We start from the raw sequence: 11,217 nt of genomic DNA on the forward strand, positions 1-11,217 counted from the left end.
AATATACATAAGTTCTTTTTCTATCGAGACTCTTATGCATACTAATACGTCTAGCAAAACTACAATATACTTATCATGAAAACATCACACAATTTAAACAATGCTATGCATGCTCATGATAGTCTTTTTGTTCATTGTGAGGCTTACCCTTTCTTCCATTATTATGAGCCTCACGCTCTTTTCGTTATTATGAGCCTTATGCTCTCTTTGTTATTATGTGTTCGTGCTTTATGCTTTACAATTCAAACTCTGTACTCCTATTCTTTACAAATCATGCTTTCTTCAAATACAATAAATCAATCAACATGAAATTTTCATCATTTTTCTTTGCATAATTTAAATCCCAACTGCAGTACATATTCGGACACTTTAAATCAATTCAAAACCTTTCATTCATGCATCATTTCATAACATCATTGATATTTCAACATAATTGAAACTACTTAAAACATTCAAAGCATACATGTTAACATATCGTCGGTTCAGTAGAAAATCATCTATCATTTGCATTTCTATAAAATACGAAAAATATCTTTTCTCAATGTGTAGAATACTCACCTTGGCTGCATTGGACTCATGACTCAAACATCCCACTGGATTCTAATCATATGGACACAACATCGGAGAACCAATTAAAGTCTCCAATGATGACACGAGCCTGCAAACATTTATGGCGTCAGACTAGCTATTGAATCCCATACTTTATGACACAACTACTACCCATGTGCTCACACGTCGCATTACCGCTTCTAAGTCTAGTTAAGTGTCCTTAACTATTATTAGGTTATCATTTAGGTTTAATTTCATATTATATCATGCTTATTAGTTTTATCATTGATTCAAGGTTCTTATTTTATTTGTTTATTACCCTAGGGATTCGTTTACTATTTTCTTTGTCTACTTACTATTATTAAGCTACATTATCGTTGTTAATTCTTTTGTAGCTAGTTATTCATTTACTAAGTAAACGATATATATTTAACTCATATACATGAACGTGTATATATATATATCTAACAGTTAAGGAGCTTGGACTTAATCCGATGATATACTTAAGTACTTTTAATTACTACTCTAAGTGGATTTAAAGCCTATTTATATATTTCCTTAATAGTACTAATTTATATTTGTTGTCTTAGGGTTACATGGATAATTTACCATTCTACAACATTCACATTTTAACCATTACATTTAATATTTAATCCTTATCATTTACTAACCATACAAGTAGTTTAGGTTTAGGACTCTAACCCTATTTAACATTATAATTTAATAACTCTTATTAGATTAGATTATAATTCCATTTGTAATATATCCGTTTACTAAAGCTTGGAGCATATGTATAGACTTCTAAACTAGGTATTATATCTATTGTTATTAGTTCATATCCCTTAAGAATTCTATCTCGATATTAGTAATGTTAATATTCCAATACCTAACCCGTTATCTACGTTCATTTGACCAACTCGATTATCAATTTTTGTATTTCTCTTACATCAAGTTATTTACTTATTCCATTAATTTATTTCTAATTAGGTAAACATTCCAATAATTAACTTATAGAGCCTATTGTTTACTACTTTAAAAAATCAATCTTCCTCATGCTTTCTCTAAAATCCAAACCAATCAACACAACAAATCATTCTAAATTAGCCCAAATGTTCCATAACAAAGAATCCCAACAAATACTTGAAACCCTCCTTTACATATTATTATCAATCCCTTTATGAGTCATACAAATAATCAACAACCCAATTCTTTAAAGAGTATAATCTAAAACTTCCTCTAATAATTAAAACGTCCAAAAAGGCCATAAAGAGGAATCTAATCATTTATCACCACCAACTACTGCAATTCTCCAATACCACAAAACCCCAATTCATCTTCAAAATCTTCTTTATCCAACCACTAACAATTTATCCTCAAGTTACTAATCAACTTATATCAAAACCCATAATCAAACTATACTCCAATCTAAAAATGAACACCAAAGCCCAAGATATTAGTAATTCCAATATAAGATCAATCCTCCAACAAACAACACAAGGATTAATTATAATCATCAACAAACCACAATTTACCTCCAAGATTCCATACACATCATAGCCCGATTTCCACCAATGTCAATTATCAAGTTATTAACATTCAATGAAAAATAATCGATGAATATCATATACAAATTACTTCCCATATCAGCAAGTACTACTAAATTCAACACATAAAGCCATCCCAAACACAACTAATTCACTTAGTACTTCAAACCCACAAAATCCACAATAACCCCAAATCAGTCCCCATTAGGTTAAGCTAAAAATATCCATGAACAATAATACAAATCAACACCCAAAAATCAACTTTAATCCATCAACAAAAATCCAGAATTTTATCAACAAGCCTAACAATTTTCATCACGAAATTAATACCCATTCGGTCATCACTTGCAAAAACATGGAAAAAAAACTCCAATAAAACATTCTCTACCCATCATAGCCTCAAACTCAAACCAATTCACCATCAAAACCGAACCCGAGCTGAACCAACGACTACAAGAATAAAAACCCTAAAATTAACCCTAAATTTGCATCTAGTAAAGCCATAGAAAACCCACACCATAATCTAGTTCTATACTCATATGGGTATTACCAAAATCATGAGAAAAGGTTAGAGATTTACCTCAAAAACCATCCATGGCCGGAACCCATCACACTCACCATCTCAAAATCTCTCTCTCATGATCTGCTCTTCATTCTCATGGTCTCTCTGTGTCTCATCTTTCGGGGTGCGTGTGTGTGACGGGGAGGGACGAAGAGAAAAAGGAGATGGGGGAGAGGGGCTGGTGTGCGGAAGAGAAGGAAAGGAAAAGAAGAATGAAAGAGGAAGAAGAAAGGAGAAGGGAACGTGCGTTGGGGAGAGGGAGAAAAGCCGTGCGGTCCAAAAGAGAAGGGAGAAAAGAGAGAGAGAAAAGGAAAGAGAAAAATGAAGAGAAAATATAAGGTGGCCATGTATCACCTTGTGAGTGGTTGGGAGGAGATAGTGAAATCCACCACAGCCAACTGGGTAGAGACACGTGGCAGAGGGAGATTACCTTTATTTTTTTAAAACCCCTAGCTTATATAAATTACAGTAGGACCCCATATTATTAAAACTCTATTATTTAACAATTAACATTTGATCCCATATCTATTTAAACCACGCTTTAATTAATGTAATTGAATATTTATTCAATTAGGACCCACTAGAATAATTATTCTAATTCTACCATTTTATTTTAGACTTATTTTTGTTTTCTTAACATAAATACTATCACCTAAAAATAATTATTAGTCCCATCATTTAATAAATACAATTTTAAATGCTAAATTCCTATTAATTTTTCTTGGTCTTTACACGCAAACTATATTAAATACAATTATTACTATATAGTAAATAAAAGTTATTTAATTATAAATACTGTGTCATAAATCACGAAAGTATTAAACATACCTACTTCAAAGCGATTCACGGGAATAGATACGGGTATTTGCTTCTTATCTCTTGTTCTAACTCCCAAGAAGCTTCTTCTACATCATGGTTCTACCATAGAACTTTTACTATTGGTATTGTCTTTGTCCTCAGTTGTTGTACCTTTCGATCCAAGATCTGCACCGGCTTCTCTTCATATTTCAAATCTGCTTGAACTTGTAAAGGTTCAAAGTCGATTACGTCTAACGGGTTGTGCACTTATTTTTGTAGCGTGGAAACGTGGAATACGTCGTGTACACTGGCTAGGTTAGATGGTAATTTGACTCTATAGGCAACTGGACCTACGACCTCCGTCACTAAAAAGGGACCGACATACCTCGGACTTAGCTTTCCCTTTTTACCGAACCTCATGACTCCCTTCATTGATGATACCTTCAGAAATACCTGATCACCGACTTCGAATTCTAGCTTGCGTCGTCGTGTGTCATCATAACTCTTTTGGCGACTCTGTGTGGCCAGCATCCGCTTTCGAATTAAGGTAGTCTTGTCTTTAGTATCCTGGATTATCTCCGGTCCTACTAGCTGTCTTTCCCTAACTTCATCCCAATATAGTGGTGATCTGCATTTCAGTCCATAGAGCGCCTCGTATAGAGCCATTCCAATAGTTGCCTGAAAATTGTTGTTATAGGCAAACTCAACTAACGGTAAATATTGAATCCATTTACCTTTAAAGTCTAGCACACAAAGTCTCAGCATATCCTCCAAAATCTGAATGGTTATTTCTGATTAACCATCGGTTTGTGGATGATATGCCGTGCTAAGAGTTAACTTCATCCCCATTGCATCTTGTAAACATTGCCAGAAATGAGAGGTGAATCGCGCATCACGGTCAGACACAATAGAAGCAGGTATTCCATGCAGTCTGACAACCTCTCTTATATATAATTCTGCCAGCTTAGGAACAGGGTTGGTAATTTTGATAGGGATGAAATGAGCACTTTTCATAAGTCTGTCAATAACGACCCAAATAGCATCATGCCCATTGAGTGTTTTTGGCAAACCTATGACGAAGTCCATTGCAATTTGATCCCATTTCCATTATGGCACGTTGAGAGGTTGGAGGGGACCGGCTGGTCTTTCGTGTTCTGCCTTCACTTGCTAACAAGTGGGGAATTGCGCTACATATTCTGCGATATCACGCTTCATTCCCTGCCACCAAAATCCCTTTTTTAAATCTTGGTACATTTTTGTGCTTCCCAGATGTACGGTGTACCTAGTCTTATGTGCTTCATTGAGTATGTCCCTTCTCAATTCTGCATCATTAGGTATAACAGTACTGGCATCACTTATTCTTAAAAGGTCATCTTCCATGAAATAGAAACCTGGAGCTTTACCCTGGCTTGCCTTCTCCTCCAGTTGTTGCAACCCTAGGTTGTTCTCTTGAGCAATCTTAATTCTGTTAGTAGTTAACAGACATATAATAAGAGCTGCTAGGACGGCATCCTTCACGCTTGGCGCCACATCCAGCTGGATCATTCCCAATTGCTTGGCGAGTTGATTAGGGGTAGGCGTTGAGTTTGTTGATGCACTTTACGATTTCCTACTCAAAGCGTCTGCAACTACATTTGCTTTCCCTGGATGGTATAGAATATAGCAGTCGTAGTCTTTTAACAATTCTAACCACCTACGCTGCCTCATATTCAATGCTTTTTGTGAGAAGATATATTTTAGACTTTGATGATTAGTGAAAATAATTTATTGACTTCTAATATAAACCAAGTGTGTGTTTGTGTGCAAACAAATATCTTGCATGCAGAATTTAAATGAGATAAGATATTTGTTACGAAGTGGAAACTCTATGAAGAGAAAAAACCACTCTGGGGCAGCTAAACCCAAGAAATCTATTATCCAAAAAAAAAAGCTAGTTACAAGATACTCGTACTCACATAACCCTATGCAGTAGTCATACCTTTAACTCTGACGTGTAGCCCAACATGAACGCTTCCCAACTAGATCTTCCACCTGAAGGGGTTTCTGATGGATTCCTTTACCTTAGGGCCGACCCCTAAGATAAGATTCACACAAACACTTGAGCACACACTGGCACTGGCTTGAGAGCTAGCAGATCAACTATTCTCCCTAAACACCCTCTCAAAGCACTATGGAATTCACTTGTTAGTATTTTGGCCTCATTCTGTGTTTTGGACAAAATCACTTGTGTGTAAAGATGCTTCACAGGGATTCTACTATTCAGAAGTGCTTTGGAGTCAGAACACTTTCAGTTCCCTGTCAGCCGTCCGGACGATCGAGCCATCCCTTCCAGACGCCCATCTGTCACTGTTCCATCCGTCCGGACAACGTACCATACCGTTCGGAATCCAGACAGACCAAGCATCATCCGTCCAGACGACGTGTCTCTCCATCTGGACCCTCACTGTGTCGAGAAGGTTCTATCCAGCTTGCATCCGTCCGGACGTTTCAGTAGCACGTCCGGACGCCTCTCAGTACTCGAACAGTCTCAGATTCTTTCCAAGTTCCAATAAAGGGAAGATCGATCAACCGTCCAGACGATATGGTATCCCGTCCGGACGCGCGTCTCCTTAAGGCAAGAATCGTAATTGAAAGATCACCGTTCGGACGTCTGACAGCTGTGGTCCGGATGCGCGCTCATCAAAGAAGGAAATTGCCAATTCGACTTCAACCGTCCGGACGACTGCCTTTCATGGTCCAGACGCACGCACATCAGATATGGAAATTGTGTGTTGAAGATCAGCCGTCCGGAAGCTCATCCCCCATGGTCCAGACGCTCGAAGCCTTATAAGGAAATTACTTGCAGCGGATGTGCGACCGTCCGGACGATGTGCCATACCATCAGGACGAGGCTCTTAAACAGGAAAGATTTCCCCGCGAAATTTTTGGAAAATCTTGTCTCATAGTTGTTCGTTCGGTCGGCCCATATCCACCGTCTGGACGGTGCTCAGGTATATTTTGCCTGACGCTCATTTGAGCCCCCAGCCTATAAATAGAGGTCCCTGGGCATTAAGAACTGCAAGAATTCAGTATTGAATTCCACAAGAGCTCAGAGAAGTTCAAGATCCCTCTGAAGTCGTTACAAGTGTGCTGCACTACAACTGAAGTCTATCTCAGGGGTTGGCCTTAAGGTAAAGGATTCCATTGAAGACCCCTTTAGGTAGGAGACCTGGTTGGGAAGCGTTTGTGTTGGGTTACTTGTCAGAGAGCAAGGTACGACCACTGCATCGGTACATGTGAGTGTTACTATCTTGTATCTAGCTTCGTCTTCTGAATAGTGGAATTCCTGGGTTTGGCTGCCCTGGAGTAGTTTTTCTCTTAATTGAGTTTCCACTTCGTCAACAAAAATCTGTGTGTCTTTTATTTTCCGCTGTACTTAATTTTTGTTGACACTAGTTGCACACACTTTATTTTTAGAAGTCAATTTCAATTTTCAATTGGTTTCAGAGCTTGGTACACTTTGAGAAGATTAAATTCTTGAGTGTCATTTATTTTTTACTTCTATTTGCTACTATGTCTCAAACTCTTAATTTTGTTCCTACCTTCGATGGTATGAACTATGGCTATTGGAAAGCTCAGATGCGATTCTTTTTAAAATCCATTGACTGTTGGAATATTGTTGAAACTGGTTGGACTAAACCAGAGGATACAACACTCGAGACAGTCCCTCTGAAAAACTCCGGACTTTCCAATGATAAAGCCCTCCATGCTCTATGCCAAGCACTTTCTCCCTCTGAATTTGCCAAAATTTCAATCTGCGAATCAGCCAAAGAAGCATGGCAAATCTTGGAAACAACATATGAAGGCACTAAACTTGTTAAATCTGCCAAACTTCAAATGTTGATTTCAAGATTTGAAGAAATTAAGATGTTGGAAGAAGAGACCTTCGGAGAGTTTTACTCCAAGATGAGTGACCTGATGAACTCCATGGTGAGTCTTGGGAAACCTATCTCGGATGTAAAACTCATCTGAAAGATTCTAAGATCTTTGCCTAAGCGTTTCAGAATCAAGGTGACCACCATTGAAGAAAGCAAGGATCTTGAGGAGATGAAGATTGAAGAGCTGGTGGGATCTCTTCAAACATATGAGCTGTCTCTGCCCCCGGTCAAGAAGTTGAAGACCATTGCTCTAAAGGCTTCCAAGAAGAAGGTAGAGGCATCATCTGAAGATGACTCTGAGGATGAAGAAAAGGTTGTGGCTATGTTAGCCAAAAATTTTAGAAGACTGATGAAAGATGATCGGTTCAAAAAGAAGTTTTTTGAAAGAGTAAAGAAATCTCCCAGAGAAGCTGAACCTGAGGACGAAGATAAGAAAGATCCCAGAGGACCCCGATGTTTTGAATGCTCAGGCTTTGGGCATATCCGGACCGATTGCGGGAATCTTAGAAAGGGCAAGGGGAAAGCATACAATGTGACTCTCAGTGATGAGTCAGAACAAGAAGCTCTAGAGTCTGAAAAATTTCTGGCTTTTGTAGCCCCACATGTTGGAGAAGAAGACTCATATTACTCGGAGCATAGCGATAATGAGGAAGAGCTCAAGGAGGCCTACAAGACGCTCTATATAGAGTATGAGAAGCTGAGGGAAGGCCGAAAGCAGCACCTGAATGATCTGAACAGTTTGCAGACCGAGAAGAGTTCATTGCTGCTCAAAGTATAAGAGCTCAAGGATTTTTTCTTAGCTTTCCAACAACACCAATTTTGTCTCAATCCGATACTCAAGCAGAGACTTATGATAAAAACACTGAGACGTGTGCAGAAAACTTCCTGGAAACCTGACTAGCGTCCGGACGGTGTTGCCCTTCCTTCCGGACGGTTGCTGTTTCCCGATCCATGTCTGGACATGAAATCCAATTTCTACTCGAACACTGAATGGCGTCTGGACGGTATTGCCACGTCGTCCGGACGGATGCACCTGAACACTAGATTCTTCTCAAACTCTTAATAGTGGCCGGATGATTTGCCATTACGTTCGAACGGATGCAATCTTGAATAGTTCAAAATTTCTAGACACTGATGGGCGTCCGGAAGGAATGTTCTCGTCGTCCAGACGGATGTTGCTAATTGATGTGGTCTTTTGTTTACCAAAATATATCAATAATAACATTAACCACTCGCAATAGAACGAATCCTTGTAGGATAAGGCTATAGAGAGGGTGTCGAACCTCAAGGATTGCAGGGGTATTATTATCAAGCTTATCGAGATTAAATATAACTTAATTAAAAATATGTTTAATTTGGTTTTTGTTTTTAAAAATAAATGTATAAAAGTAAAAGACATAAATTTAAAGATAGTAGGGATGAGATAAAGAATAGGGGATTGATTTAACCACTCACTGCATAACAATGATCAATCATAAATTAATAAGGAAAATTCATATTATGCATGATATAGGACTCGTCTCACACAAGTAGTCAAGAAATTACCTCTAAAGAATAAGTATAATCCATCTTCGGTTGGCACGGACCGTCCACCTAACCACTAAGATGCGGTATGACCCGTCTTCCCTAGGCATGGATTAGCTACGTCTTTAATAGGATATACACACAATCAATGGAATAATATAACCCATCTTCGGTTGGCACAGACTGTCTACCTAAATTACACTAAACTAGGGTGTAGTACAATCCGTCTTCCCTAGGCATGATCTATCTAATCCTTTTTATCATATGTCAATTAAAAACCGTTGTATAACAATCATTCACATAATCACAGAAAATACGAAAGATTGAGTTCAATCAATATAAAAGACTTTCTAAGACAAGATAAGAAATTCATAATGATTGAATATAAACATTAAAATCAATTCTCACAGTTATACAACTATCATGCATAGAGAAAATCCCAAATTAAAATACAATTAAACCATCGTTACTTGGAAAGGGCTACATCAACACCCTATTAGGAATTTAGCCGCTCATCGTGGTGCTGGGATGGCCTCCTGCCATGTTCTTCTCCTCTTCAACTTGTCAAGCCTCTAAGAAGAATTTTTTGTCTAAATTTAATTAAGCATAAGCCCAAGCACACATTCTCTTGAAGCTTAGGGGTCTATTTATAGGGAGCACACAAGTCCTAGAAGCCCTTGGAATTCCAGAAAAATCTTTTCTTGAGTCTTCTTGTCCCAGTAGGAGATTGAAACTTCAATCCAAATAGGAAAAGGATTCCAAATTCGGCAAGAATTACGGTCTTTTATTGCGAGGAAATTTTAGCATAATAGACGTTCGAATTAGAGAAATGCTATTTCTGAAATATTTGTTGAATATTTTATTAGCTTTCCAACGCCACCAATTTCATTGCAATACGATATCTGACGCAAAAGTTATAATCCAAACACTGAGACATATGCAGAATCCAAATTTGAATCCAATCCGATTTTGACTCTTAGTGGAGAAATTCTGATTTAATCCTTCACTTGATTTGATTAAACTTAACCACATCATATAGGTATTCTATTATGGTTGGTTAAGCTTAAACATATCTTCTAGGTCTTCTCAAAGTGTGCTTTAAGCCCAAAATTAATAGAATTAATTGTATCTTTATTTAAAACCTGAAAACATTAAAACAACACAAAATCAAACAAATAACAAAGCTAAGGAATTAACATATGCAAGTTAAGGGGCTTGAATGTGCAACATTCAGCGTTTATCACACCCCCAAACTTACATATTGCTAGTCCCTTAGCAATACAAAACAAGAAATAAAACTGAAAAACAACAAGATAAATCTTTCTTTCGTGGGATGTACGATTGCATTTAGCGTATGCAACAATCCTTTTAAACCCGTAGGACTCCCTAGTGGACGAGTGAAGTCTCGTGAGGGTTTGCCAGGAATGATACCCACAAACATTGTTCCTACCATGTTATCCTCAAGATTCAACTAGTGTAAAGTGAACTTAACACATAGTCATGAGGTTTCAAAATTAATCTTAATCATGAATGATTCAACACTCAAAATTCACTGGACTCCCCATTAGATAAAACAACCAAGGCATATATATATTTATGATTGTTATTATTATTATTATATATATGCAGGCTATGCAATGCTTAGCTCCCTTAAGCTTTCTAATTGACCCATGTAACGTGTGTTAGGTCAATGACTCCCAAACCAGATGGTTTTAGGGCATTAGGTGTAAAACACCCTAAAGACTTACTAACTCGAGTCAAAAAGGCTACGAAGCTAAACTTAGCCATTTATCAATCAAAGTAAACTTCCACCTTTTGACGCGAATACTCAATGCTTAATGAGGCAAGAGATCCGGTTACTCAGTAAAAAGCTTAAAGTGATCAATATTATTATTTTTTCTTTTTTATTTTTTTTATTTTATTTTATGCCAAGGTTATTCCTCTAATAAGTTGCCCAGTTGCATCTAAGATATTGATAACAAACATAACTGATTTCAAATTTCATACCCCACAAACTATGTGCTAGTGTGCTTGTGAGAATCAAATTGAAACAAATAATATCTCATGCTGCCAAAGAAAATAACAAAACTTCTTAATTCCCTAGTCAAGTGATCATGTGTTCATCATGTTAAGTTCAACGATGAAATACGAATTAGAATTCAAAATCAATAGCATGCTCAAGAATAACATAGCAAAATATTGGATAGTGTTTCGTTCTTCCATACCCCCAAACTTGAATCACACATTGTCCCCAATGTGTATAGAACTGAACATAACGGTGAGAGGATAGGAATACCTGAATGAGCAGATGTGGGGCATATCA

General features: G+C 37.5%; 1 long non-coding RNA gene across 1 annotated transcript; it reads right to left on the minus strand.

Moving 5' to 3' along the window:
* Window positions 1-368: 368 nt before the first annotated feature.
* LOC133864578 (uncharacterized) lies at window positions 369-2,987 on the minus strand. The gene is made up of 2 exons (XR_009899525.1): window positions 2,674-2,987; window positions 369-658 (listed from the first exon to the last, which is right to left on the minus strand). It is a non-coding gene; the product is annotated as an uncharacterized LOC133864578 (long non-coding RNA).
* Between the last annotated feature and the right edge of the window lie 8,230 nt (window positions 2,988-11,217).

This window comes from Alnus glutinosa, chromosome 3 (assembly GCF_958979055.1).
Source record: "Alnus glutinosa chromosome 3, dhAlnGlut1.1, whole genome shotgun sequence".
In the NCBI taxonomy this organism is placed as follows: Eukaryota; Viridiplantae; Streptophyta; class Magnoliopsida; order Fagales; family Betulaceae; genus Alnus; species Alnus glutinosa.